Below are 12688 nucleotides of genomic sequence, written 5' to 3' on the forward strand. Positions count from 1 at the left end.
TCGTCTTAAATTCTCAACCGGGATCGCTGTGCTCAAAATATTTTAATGCACAAAATAATTTTAACAATGCACAAAATATTTTAACAAATTTTTTTATACAATTTTTAATAATATTTTATTACAAAAATATGATGTGATTTTTTTAAAACACTGAATGGCTATGAGAGTCCAGTACAATAAAATAGATGTCAAACTGGTTCAAAGGCAAAAAATGGTTGAGAACCTCTGTCTTAGATTCTGCTGTTCTCTTTATGATAAACCAATGTTTGTTAGTCTGTAATATTAATTTCAAATTCACGTATAGATCAGAGATCATCTTGTTTCAAGAAGTTAACTTTTTGATACACGATATTCAGACGATCAGAATTATACATCTACCTCATTGCAACTATGTATTCTGCTATAATCTATTTCTCGAACAAACAGCTGTAGTAAATTAAACTACTTCATTCGAGGCTTTATCATTTAGATAACATATATTATATAGCTAATCAAATAAGCATATTTCTTTAATACAGAAATCACTGAACTCTATAAAGCAAATAATAGGACCCGAAATTGTGTTATATTTTTATATTTCCGACAGAGCTCTTTTGCTTCACTTTATCTTTCGTATTTATGATCTGAAACGAATCAATAAACTACACAGAAGTGGATTCTCCTCGATAATTTATAAAAAAGGTAGTCTTCGTTGATGATCTCATGATCTATTACGGTCCATATAATGAAACATCATACACGATGTTGTATGATATTTAATTATGACAGCGAGCTTTTATTGATTTGATATGTTTAAATATATCCCGATGAGACTCATTATTTCTTGCGATATAGATTATAATTACAATGTGTCCGTTTTTTAGATCTCTCAGTAGGTTTTCTGCCATAGGAGCTTAATTAAAGCACTATGAATTAATACAGATATATATTCTTCAAGAAGAGAAATTATTTTATTACATCAGCGTCTCCTGTTCTTAATGTTCACTATATTTTAAAAATCATAAACGTAGAGATGGTAAACAAATGTTAATTTGGTCACTGTATTACTTTCGGCAGATGAACTTAGCTCACATTTTTCGGGTTCAAATCAAGCAGTAAAATCTTCAGTGTGGTGGAATCAGTTGGACACTGGGCCAAATGTTTTTTATGTCTTCTAGTCGTTCATTATTTTGTTTTCTAATATAAGACAAAATATAAGAAATCATCATTTTACCTAGAGCATTAAAGTTATTCAGCTGATGAACATGTCCTTTAACTTTCAGGTTTCATATCTAAGTAACAATTAACGATCGAGTTGGATAAAGATAAAATTAAATAAGCCTTGGCTAATAGCAGAGTGTAGCCTTATATTTAAACATCTCTTGCGTTTTACATATTCCAACTAGATTACCTCCAGCATTAATATAAGACACTAAAGACATATTCTTATTTAGTAAGTAGCTTACACTGATTGGATAACATCATCTGTAGTGAAGCTTGCTGTTGATTCTTGCAGCACCTTCCGACTTCATTCTTTATTAACATTCGCCTTGCTGCTGCTGCTGCTGCTGCTGCTGCTGCTGCTGCTGCTGATGATGATGATGATGATGATGATGATGATGATGATGATGATGATGATGATGATGATGTAGTCACTTCTTTTATCATGTCATGGATCTTGTCGGAGCGAGTATAATGTTTAGAATGTAAAAGTGAGTAATTAAAGATTATAGACGAATTTTGAAATCCATTAAACAAGCTTCTTCAAAACTATTTCAACTTTAGTTGCGGTATGGTTGCGTTGAATTTAAAATAATAAGACTCAAGAAATCAATTTCCCTACCAGACAGTAATTATTTTCTTTTGATAAAGAAGACATTTATAAGTGCGAGACGGACGGTTTCCATACGCTTCCAACACAGAATGAATATCATAGTAGCGTTTATCAACAACAGATCAAAACTTACTTATTCAATGATTATGTTTCAGAATATTGCTGCACTTGAACAGCTCAACATGACCTTAGTTTAATTTTCATCATACCTCTGTTTTTCCTTTCTTTTTTTCAATTCTTCCCGATTTCATTATTCAGTATAGCAAATAAGTATATATTACTATATAAATATTTCTGTGAATGAGCGGCCTTTAACAAAGTTAATTACTTTACCTTTCCTCATCAGAATTATACATCATAACATGATTGAAAAAATGTCATTTGTGACAGCTATAGTTTTCTGAGGTCTTTTGAAACGTAAATGAAATGCTGACTGGAATGGAAATCAGATTTGTGATCATTATAGAAGTATGGACATCATGATCAAAAATACAAATACATTATTGAGCTTTATGTGGATGATCGTGATATTCCTTGATACGAATATGTAAGTTGTTTTAATAGCATAGTCTAACTGTAGTCGGGTTCACTGATGTTTTATCTGCTACAGTACTGGACAATAACAAAGAAAGGGCTGCTTCGTTTCCCTTCAGACCTATTCTGTCTGTTTTATAGTCTGAGAATCCCCACTCTCAAAAAGCTGACTACGTTACACTGCAACAGAATCTTAAGTTTGACTAATGCTTCGTTGGTAAATCCTACAGCATTAATTTCGATCAACAGAAAAAACTTACAAACCCTAAGTGTGATACTCTGAGGATGTATTCATTGTCGCCGCCCTGTTAACCTCTGGGAAAGACTAAAGTTAGGTCTCAGGTTACTGGAGTGCAGATATATCTGTGACAGATGCCGATCTTTATTCAATTAAAACTACTCAATTTTTTGAGGAATGTACTGTCGACGTTAATTTAACCAGGAAAAAAACGAATATGCTTAACTGTTTCCAGGATTAGTACAAAGGTATATATTTAGTGTGCCGTCCTAAATAACACAGTCGAGATTTGAATGTAGAAATATAAAGGAACATAATTAAATACTAAAAGAGAGTATATCCTTCTGACTTTATTATGAACTAGCCTTATGAGAATCGCTCGTAGAGTAATTGATGTGTTTGGTAAAGTTACAGCAAAATACAGTGTTTGTGATTGCTGATTGAGAGATGAGCGTAATATTATTTTACTGAAGGGCGTCGAGCTGGCAGAATCGTTAACACACCGGGTGAAATACTTAGCGCATTTCGTCTGCCGTTACGTTGTGAGTTCAAACTCCGCACTGGGTTCTATGTAATCGACTTAAACCCTTTGTCTGCCCTTGTTTGTCCCCTCTATGTTTAGCCCCCTGTAGGCAATAAAGAAATAAATATTATATTACTTTTTTTTATTAGTCATGAAATTCTTCATTCGTAAATCTAGACTTGCCCGGATTAGCACTTTCTATCAGCATAGTACTGTTTGTCTGTTGAGTCATTACATTCTAAAGAATCTCATTTTTTTCCTTACAGAGAAAAAAATATAGCGCCAGCACAACTATATATCGAACAACTACTCATCTTTTGTTTCTTACAGAGAAAAAAATAAACCACAACTATGCATATACTATGCAGAAGCACACACAAAAACCGGGTAAATGCTTCGAACATATCCATGTATGTATAAATACATGCATACACACTTTCTTTTCTGGGTGTCAATAGAGAGACAAACGAACCCTGCCTAGCTCAATCGTTCATCTTACACATCACAGTTACATATCATGTTAGCTGATCCATCAGCCAACTCTATTTTGTGATTTATTATTATCTTGTTCTAAATTGCCGCTGAGTTGGTTAATTCTTAATAACATTTCTTATGTCACCGTTTAGGTTTCTGCTTTCTGGTTTAATATTACATCAAACTTCCAGTGTCTAGGTCAAGTGACTCGTTTTGTGCGTTCGCATATCTGTCTCTATAACTTTATGTTCTGATGCATCATATTCATGTTATGTGTCTCTTCTTTAAAACTACTTGTTCTTATGTCTTGATTTTTTGCCTCACATGTAACTATAATTCCATTCCCGATTCGTTCGATTAATGAACCGTTTGACTGAGATACAATGACATTTGATATCAATCCCTGTTCAGCAGAATTATTGGCAGTTATTAAACAAATTTGCCCGAATTCTTGTCTGTTGCTTCGAATATTGTTTTAAGTAGCTATAGATGCAGGCATGGCCAAGTGGTTAACAAGTTAACTTTGGAACCGTCAGATCCCGGATTCGATCCCACTGCGTAGTATATTACACAGATGCTTTTACCATAGCCTTGTGAGTGAATTTAAGTAGGAGGAAACTGTGTGAAAGCCCGACAGATCAACTGTACATGTAATTCAAAAATCCAGCTTTGTAACGCATCTGTGGAAAACTTAGCCACTTCAAACGCTAACTCAATGAACAACTTGTCTAATCTATAGAACGCCCTTGGCGTGTGACTGTGAAAACCGATATAAGAGTTTTTCATCAAGGCAAGTCGATTTAAAAGTCTATCATCATTGTGAACTGACCGAATTGGTAGAGCATCAGACAAAATTTCTTATGGTATTTGTTTTCATCCTCTTTTTACATTTGACGTTCGAAACGTATTAGGGAGCGGCTTAGCTTTGTAATCCCTTCAGAGTTCGATGAAATAATCCCTCGTCAAATTACTGGTATCAATTTAATTGATGCCACATACCGTGACTACTCATCCCCACCACCACCAAATTAATAATGAAATTACTCGCAAGCAAAAAATCGATCTTATTAGACGTTCTCATAGACGAAATAGTGTGTGAAGATGTAGGAGACTTTACCTATTTGAGCACACTCAACTAACCACAATGAAATTTAATCATTGACTGAGTAAGCAGCACTGAACCAACTAAGTATAATTACAAGCAGCAAGAAATTCACTCTCTCAGAAGAAAGCAGATATTCTACAAATTAAGTGTGCTTTCCATACTGATCTGCAATAGTGAAATGTGGCTACTGAGACCCAGACGAGAAGGAAATATAACACCTTTGACATATACTTCTTTTGCACGACTCTTGGAAACAAAGAGAAGATTTTGTTCAGTAAAGGTCATACTAAAATCTAAAGAATTGAAACGATATCTCTATGGGATTTGGAAAAATAGAAAGATTCTCATTCAAGGCCTTTAAATTCATTCTCTCAGTGGACCCTAGCAGATGTGTGAAAGAGAGATCGATGCAAAATGAAAGGAAACCAGACAATACAGAGAGCTTTATATCTGACAGGTTAACTGGCGACGAAACCACAGAAGAATTAATCATTACAGTGTTCTAACAGTCTCATGTTTCCCACGATGCCTGAACCACTTGCAAATTAAGGACAAATTATGTTAAAACTCACATATCAAGGAGACAATAAACAGATAATGCGTTGAAGTCTAATATTATTTCACGACTGAAATTTAATTTATTCACGGATATTGTCCTTTCCTTTTCGACTGCTAATAATTGTTGCTGTAAATAAATTTGTTTCAGACCTGTCTGAAAGAAAATATGAAAAAATACAAGCGAGAATATGTGAAGTCTAAAAGTTAACGGAAAACGCAAAGAAAACAAATATTTCTTTGTAATATATTCGAGTTCTTTAGGTTTATTTCAGAAAATTAAGAAAACCTATACAATATGTTGGAGCTATGTTCAAATGTAACACCACACTCCGAAGATTCTTCATTAAAGCTAATCTACCAAAGTTTAGCCAGATTAAAAGTCGTGGTAGGAGAACGTTGAAAACTTGATGAGAAAAGAAACAAGCAATTCAGGAATGGGTGAATATATTTATGATACCGAGAAGACAATCTTGGGGTGTTTTTGAATGTAAGTTTTAATAACTGACGTTGAAAGCTAGCGACATAGACAGGTGAAATGCCAACCACTGTAGGAAGCCCTCTAAATATGTAACATAAAAATTCTGTTTTTATGTGTGCGTGTGTGTTTGTGTGTGTGTGTGTGTGTGTCTGTGTGTGTGTGTGTGTGTGTGTGTGTGTGTGCTCGCGCGAGCGCGTGCGTGTGCTTGTAGATGTGTGTATATTATTTTTAACAGGAAGAAAGCGACAAGAGTAACGGAAGAGATGAGAGTTTCGTGCATAACACTTATGAAGTGCACGTGTATCTTCATTGAGCTCTATTTATCCTGTTTGTTCTCCCAGGCCTGTGCGCGTGCGTGTGTATAACAGTATATCAATGTGTAAGTGGATGAAGAGAGTTATTGACCTCATCGTTAAAAATAGGTAATCGAATTTACCTTCTTCTGTACACATCCAAGTAACCGTTGACGTTGGATATCAAACTGACCTAAACATAAAGACTGAATGAAAATACCTTGTAGACACAAAGCCCGCACTAATTATGGGTGTGGTATTAGGCAGCCTATCGACACTTGTATTTGAAGGATATTTATTTTAAGGATCCCAATAGCGAGGAACAGCAAAGATGACTTCAGGGACGTTTCAACCCAGAAATTAAAAGAGTGAAACAAAATACTTCAGACATTTCTGCTATTCTGTAATTTATGCCACTCCACCGCATTTGCAAATGCAGTTATGGATTTCATTTCTATAAATGAAGTTAATGGTTCAGAAAGCGATAATCTTCTTAGCAACACCACATCTTAGATGCTTAGCCATTTAATCAGGTATGTTAACGTATAAATGGCTACATAAATTAACATACCTTGACGAATTTATTTTGCCTTTCCCCTCACATCTCATGTAATGAACATCGGGAACGGACATCGAATGTTTTTCGTTCTTTCTATCTATCTACCTATCACCTTCTTAGTAGGTGTACATATGCAGATGTGTCTATACACACGCACAAATTATTCATCCCCTAACCATACGATTATCTACTTTTTGTTTCCTTCTGATATAAGTAGCAAAAAGAAAAAAACAATGTCTGGAAGACGCACAATGTAAGAGCGCACCTTTGATGCAAGTGCAAGTTTGATGAAGTGTCACTCTAATGTCTAAAACTGCAAACGTTACGTAGATTTTCACTTCGAATTTTTGCGTAAACTGGCGTCGCAAGCAGTGTTGGTGCAGAAACATCTGTACTATTGTAGTTTTGTCAGTATTTAAACAGCCTCATGCAGATATAATTTTTTCACCTGTGGACCAAAAAGAACTTTCGTGTTCCAAAATAAATATCATTCTACACGAGCTGGCACAACGATTGACCTTTGTCAAATGGTACGGAGTGGTATTTGAGCAAAATTAAATTCTGCTTAGGTATCTTTTATTGTTTTGAAAGACGGAAAACTGCCACAGGATGTGGTTTCCACATATCTCTCTAGCAAGACTCTCTCAACTGCCCAGATTGCTTCTTATTTTGTTGTCGATGTTCTCTTCGTAGAACAACAGATTAAAATGTATCTGATATCTTTATTTCTAAATTTTTGTAAGAATTTGTGTTTATATTCTGTTGATTATTCACGGTGGTCTGCTCTAAGCTTGCATTATACACTTCAAGGGTTTAATTATTTTGCATTGCATTTTCTGTGTGAAGAATTCTATGGTTCCCACTTCCGTTAATCTGTTGAGAGAACCGTTCAGTACTTCGAGTGTTATGTTGCTGTGCTGTTTGTTATACAGACGATTGATGTCAGAATACACAGGCTTACGAAAGAACGTAAAATACCAATCAGAGTAGAGTGTCCTCCTTTCCAGATATTTTGAGGCAGGAGGATTTTGCATTTTTTTTTCATTGGACTATACTGATAATAAGTGGAGTTAATCTACTATTTCCAGTAGTAACTTTTGGTTTATCACAGATTAAAGTGCCTACTAATGTACACCAACTTCTAGTCAATTCGGTCGGGTAAAAAGTTTTCGGGGTGATAGTGTGCATAAATACGAATTAAATTATAAATAAGTTTATGAAACCAAAAGAACATTCTTTTCTACTCTATGCACAAGGCCCGAAATCTTGCGGAAGGGGTCAGTCGATTAGATCGACCCCAGTACGCAACTGGTACTTAATTTATCGACCCCTAAAGGATGAAAGGCAAAGTCGACCTCGGCAGAATTTGAACTCAGAACGTAAAGACAGACGAAAGAACCAAAACAATATTGTGTAGTTCTTCAATCAATCATCAGCTGCCTTTTATGTGTTGTATATGTGTAGATATGTATAAGTTGAACGATCCCAGTGGCTATGAGAATATGAATCCTATTTTACATTGCGCTGATTAGATACTGGGAATGGAATGGGTGACTTGGATCTACAAAAGCCAAAGTTATATGCGAAAACATTTATCCCATATTCTTTAGGCTAAATACTCAACAGTTTAGATAACAAGTGATACGATAAATACGATATTAAATGACACTCTTTGATCACTTCCAAAGCATACCATTACTATTGGCAGTAACTGACTCTGCTCATCCTGCTAGCTCTGTACATTTTTTGGCCAATAAGTCGGTTTTGTTTTTTCTACTAACTCTCCATAAGATCCAAAATTCAAACACAATGTCCAGAAGGTTGAAACTAAGAAACGTTAAATATTAAAATACTCGAAAAGAAGGAAATAAAAAAAAAGTAAATATCAAACAATAAACAGCAAGGGAGGTTTTGACAGATGTTAAAGAGCAAAGGAAATTTAGGATGAATGGATTTCAAATCAAAAGAAAATGTTAAGGTTTTGAGCACTTCAATAGTATGCTTACGGTTCAATAATTAGTCGCTTTTTCTATTTCACATGCTTTTCTGATTCCTTTTTCCAATGCATATTATTCAATGCACATTTTGAATGCACATTTCTAATGCATAGCATAGTCACTATGATTTTGCTGCTTTGTGTAAAGTTGATTATTATTACATCGACCGTGGTTTCAATTTCCTTGCAGGTGTTAGCTGTTAGTCGCTGAACATCTATATATATATATATATATATATATACATATACACACACACACACATACATATATATATATATATATATATATATATATATATATATATATATATATACATACATATATATATTCATATTTTGTTTGTTATTGCGCATATCTTTATTTATCTTGTATCAAAATAATAACCTATAGTTTAAACACATGTTTATAATTATTTTCAATGGAACAATATTGAAGTATTGACATCGAATTCATTTCAAGCATATGTGCGCGCACGCACGCACGCACGCACGCACACACGCACACACACACACACACACACACACACACACACACACAAAACATAATACAAATGAACTGATCTTTATATAAACTTATGCTGGTATTTACACAACGCAGGCATTGACTGACATTTACACAAACACGCTTATTCAAATACGTAAATACTGACTCGTATGTACTTACACAAACCGAAATATATAAATACTATACAATACAAACCACGATACAAATTCAAATATCAATACCCGCATGAATTTAATCGCAGGCTGATGCACCAAAGCTTACAAACACGTGCATATACAAAGAAATTTACATGTACACATTCATATATAATTGAGCTATGTATTTTGGGGCCACCACAAATGAATTCATTTTTTAGTGTATCGCGTGGCAATCCCCATCGTTCTAATAATAGACATTGAATGATATCTTAAAATGTGGAAGAAAGCCCAAACCCAAAGATTAGCCTTCGATATGAGACCTGGCATGAATATTTGAACTCTAAAAAACATGTTGAAGAAATCGATGGTGACAAAAATTGGGCGCTAGACTAAGTTTATGAACATGTACAAAGTTTGGATCGATGACAAGAGATTCTTGTCCAAGGTGTCGCCTTACAGGATTGAATCTGGATTGACATTACTAAAAAGCAAATATCCTAAATACACAGTCATGCCTATGCACCTAAAGAATTATTTGTAAATTGTACAGTGTTTTTGCTACGTACAACGTACCAGTTTACAACTAAGCAAATAGGGCTGCTACACATGTTAGCTAAAGCATATGCATTGCTGATGACAGTATACAATCAACGATCATTTTGCTCGTAAGCAAAATGGAAACTCCTTAAGCCATTAATGTATTAATATAGCAGCAGAAAAACCTCATCTTCATATAATTTATCAAGGGTGGTGTGACAGGATTGTTAACAAAGGGTCAAAACTGAAGGCTCTAGGTGTAAGTACTATTTAATGACCCCGCTTGCAGTTTCGGCTTTGCGGGAGCTTTCCAATGCTTACAAGCACTCAAAATTTTATAAAACCAAAAGCTGTATGAACGTGACAGCATCTTAACAAATCTATAAATCAGTAACCTTGCTGTGCATTTTTCTTTAAGTAGGATATAAAATCTTTACAGTATCTAACAGAAGTATTGTGAAAGAAGCGATAGATTACCGGAGGAAGTGTTTTGGGGTAGTTAGCCTATGTTATTATTTAGCCTCAAGTCAACTTTGATCATGCATACATGATCAAAGGCACTCTAGCCATGGCCATTCTGTTTTAATTTGAAGCTACAATATCAAGTGTCATTTGCTCTGTGTTTTGTGGCGGGGAGGGAGTTTCTAAGACGGTACGGTGTGATTTGCTATTTCTTACTGACTGATCGACCATGTAGAAGCTTCCTTGTTGGCTGGTAAAGCATTTTCTACCATCCAACTCATTGGAGCTAACATTGCCTTTAGTCTTTGCGCTATCAGCAAAATAATGAACAGGAATTTATTCAATCGATTTAATCTTCAACTACAACAATTATAATTCCCTGGCTGTAAATAATTCATAAATGTGTAGCCTTGTGGCGATCGTAACTATAGGCGGTGTGTCTGAAATAGCTCGTTCCGAGCCATTTGCACCAAAGCCTCTTACATCAATCTTATACCATTCTTCTCGACATTTCAGCTATAATCACCTCAACAAATAAATGCTACGCAAAATGGAGCGAAGGAGTGAGGCACTATGTCATTGTTCGACCAGCTAGAAATAATAACCAAATTTCCCTTAAGTTACATCCGGTTGCCTGAAAAGAAAAAAGTAAAAGATACATTAGATAGTGTAGATTTTCTGAAAGAGACAAAGAAGATGATCACAGCTGGAATGTATTTTATGAAAGAGCTGTTGGAGTCAGGAAGGCTGACCTGGTGCTAACATCAACTGCAAAGCAACAGAAGTAACAACTGCAACAGCAACAACAACCAACAGTAGTAGCAGCAGCAGCAGCAGCAATAACCATGCACTAAAACTTTTTACTGAATTCTTTCTTTCCCATAACCTGCACCTTCTCATAGGTCATTGCTCTTACCGACAATTTTTTTTTCCTTTGGTCCTCCTCGTGTCATACAAAATTATTCCGCATGAAAGCACAATTTTTTCTGTTACGTATAGGACTAATGTTCTAAAATATATATTCCAAGATTAAGCATTCAACGGTCGTAGAGTGCGAGATGACTTTCTCCTTTGATCTGTAAATGTTTACGGTCAGCCTCATTGTTGTACCGTTAAATAAGTATCAAAAACTTTTCAACTGCTCGAATTTTATTGAAACTATTTTGAGTTGAATTTGGAAAGAAAATAATAGAGTTATAACATATGTACGTAACGCATGGAAGTTTGCTTTAATAAATCAATTCTTTGCAGAATTCAAGCCTATCATTAACAAAGTGATAAGGCTTTTTGTTGTGTGTCAAAACAATTCCCGCGACCTCTGAATATGTGCTTATACGAATGCAACTCTATGCGCATATATGTGGGTGCATATGTCAAAGTACTCACACATACGTAAAGAGTGCACGTCTCTTCGGTGCACAGTTGTGATTATTTTTTTATGAATGTATACATGTGTATATTGTATGCTCGTTTATAAAGGTATATATATATATATATATATATATATATATATATATATATATATATATATATATATGGTTCATAGATGAGAATCAGATATTCTCCGTATAAAATACACTTAATAGTGCTCAAGAAATTTAAACTTGAGCGGGTAGAGAAGTAAAAATAGGGATAAGCAAGTTAGACAGATCAACATGTAAAGCGTATATTAAATACATGAATACATATTGAATACATATACATATATACATTTTTTGTATTTTATGTATTTAATATACTTTATATATTGATCTGTCTAACATGCTTATCCCTACATTTACTTCATATATGTATATATATATATATATATATATATACAACAGCTATTGAATATAGTAGATAAGATCCGGGCTATACATGTTTTATAGCGAGTAGAACCTCAGAAGTGGATGTATATCGCAGGCTACTCTTCATGCCCAGGATATCTTGAGTAAATGAAAGTTTACGTTGTCGCAAGGAGGTACATGTTAAAGCATGGAAGATTCAATCAGAATGTGTAGAGAGCACAGTAGGAGAGGCGACTATAAATATAGAGAGAAATAAGTATAAAAAGAAGGAAAAAAGAAGAAAATAGAAGAGAGTCAGAGGAATGGGGAATTTAAGCAAAGTCATCTGATCGGTAGTATTTTGGCTGAATCATAGAAATTAGGAAGGAGAGTGATATTTGAACAAATACAATGTGGAGGGAATAGGGTACGGTAATATTTTTGATCAAGAGCTAGAAAAAAAAAGGGTGTATGAAGAAAACAAACTAGAATGGGGAAAATTAGGCACGGTCATTTGAGCGATAGTATTCGAAAGGGTTGTTTTACTCGAACTACAGGAATTAGCAAGGGGAGTGGTATTTTAAAAAATAATGTGGAGGGAAGAAGGTGGGGAAATATTTTTCGTCAAGGGGGAGAAAAAGTACATATGCATGAAGAAAGCGAGAAAGAATGGGGAAGAATCGTGATATATATATATATATATATATATA

At 34.6% G+C, this 12688-nt stretch overlaps 1 protein-coding gene across 3 annotated transcripts in view; it reads left to right on the forward strand.

Moving 5' to 3' along the window:
• LOC106868424 (uncharacterized) overlaps positions 1-12688 on the forward strand; it is a 63087-nt gene that overhangs the window by 40512 nt on the left and 9887 nt on the right. The window lies entirely within an intron of this gene.

This window comes from Octopus bimaculoides, chromosome 13 (genome assembly GCF_046866305.1).
Source record: "Octopus bimaculoides isolate indiv1 chromosome 13, ASM4686630v1, whole genome shotgun sequence".
Taxonomy (NCBI): domain Eukaryota; kingdom Metazoa; phylum Mollusca; class Cephalopoda; order Octopoda; family Octopodidae; genus Octopus; species Octopus bimaculoides.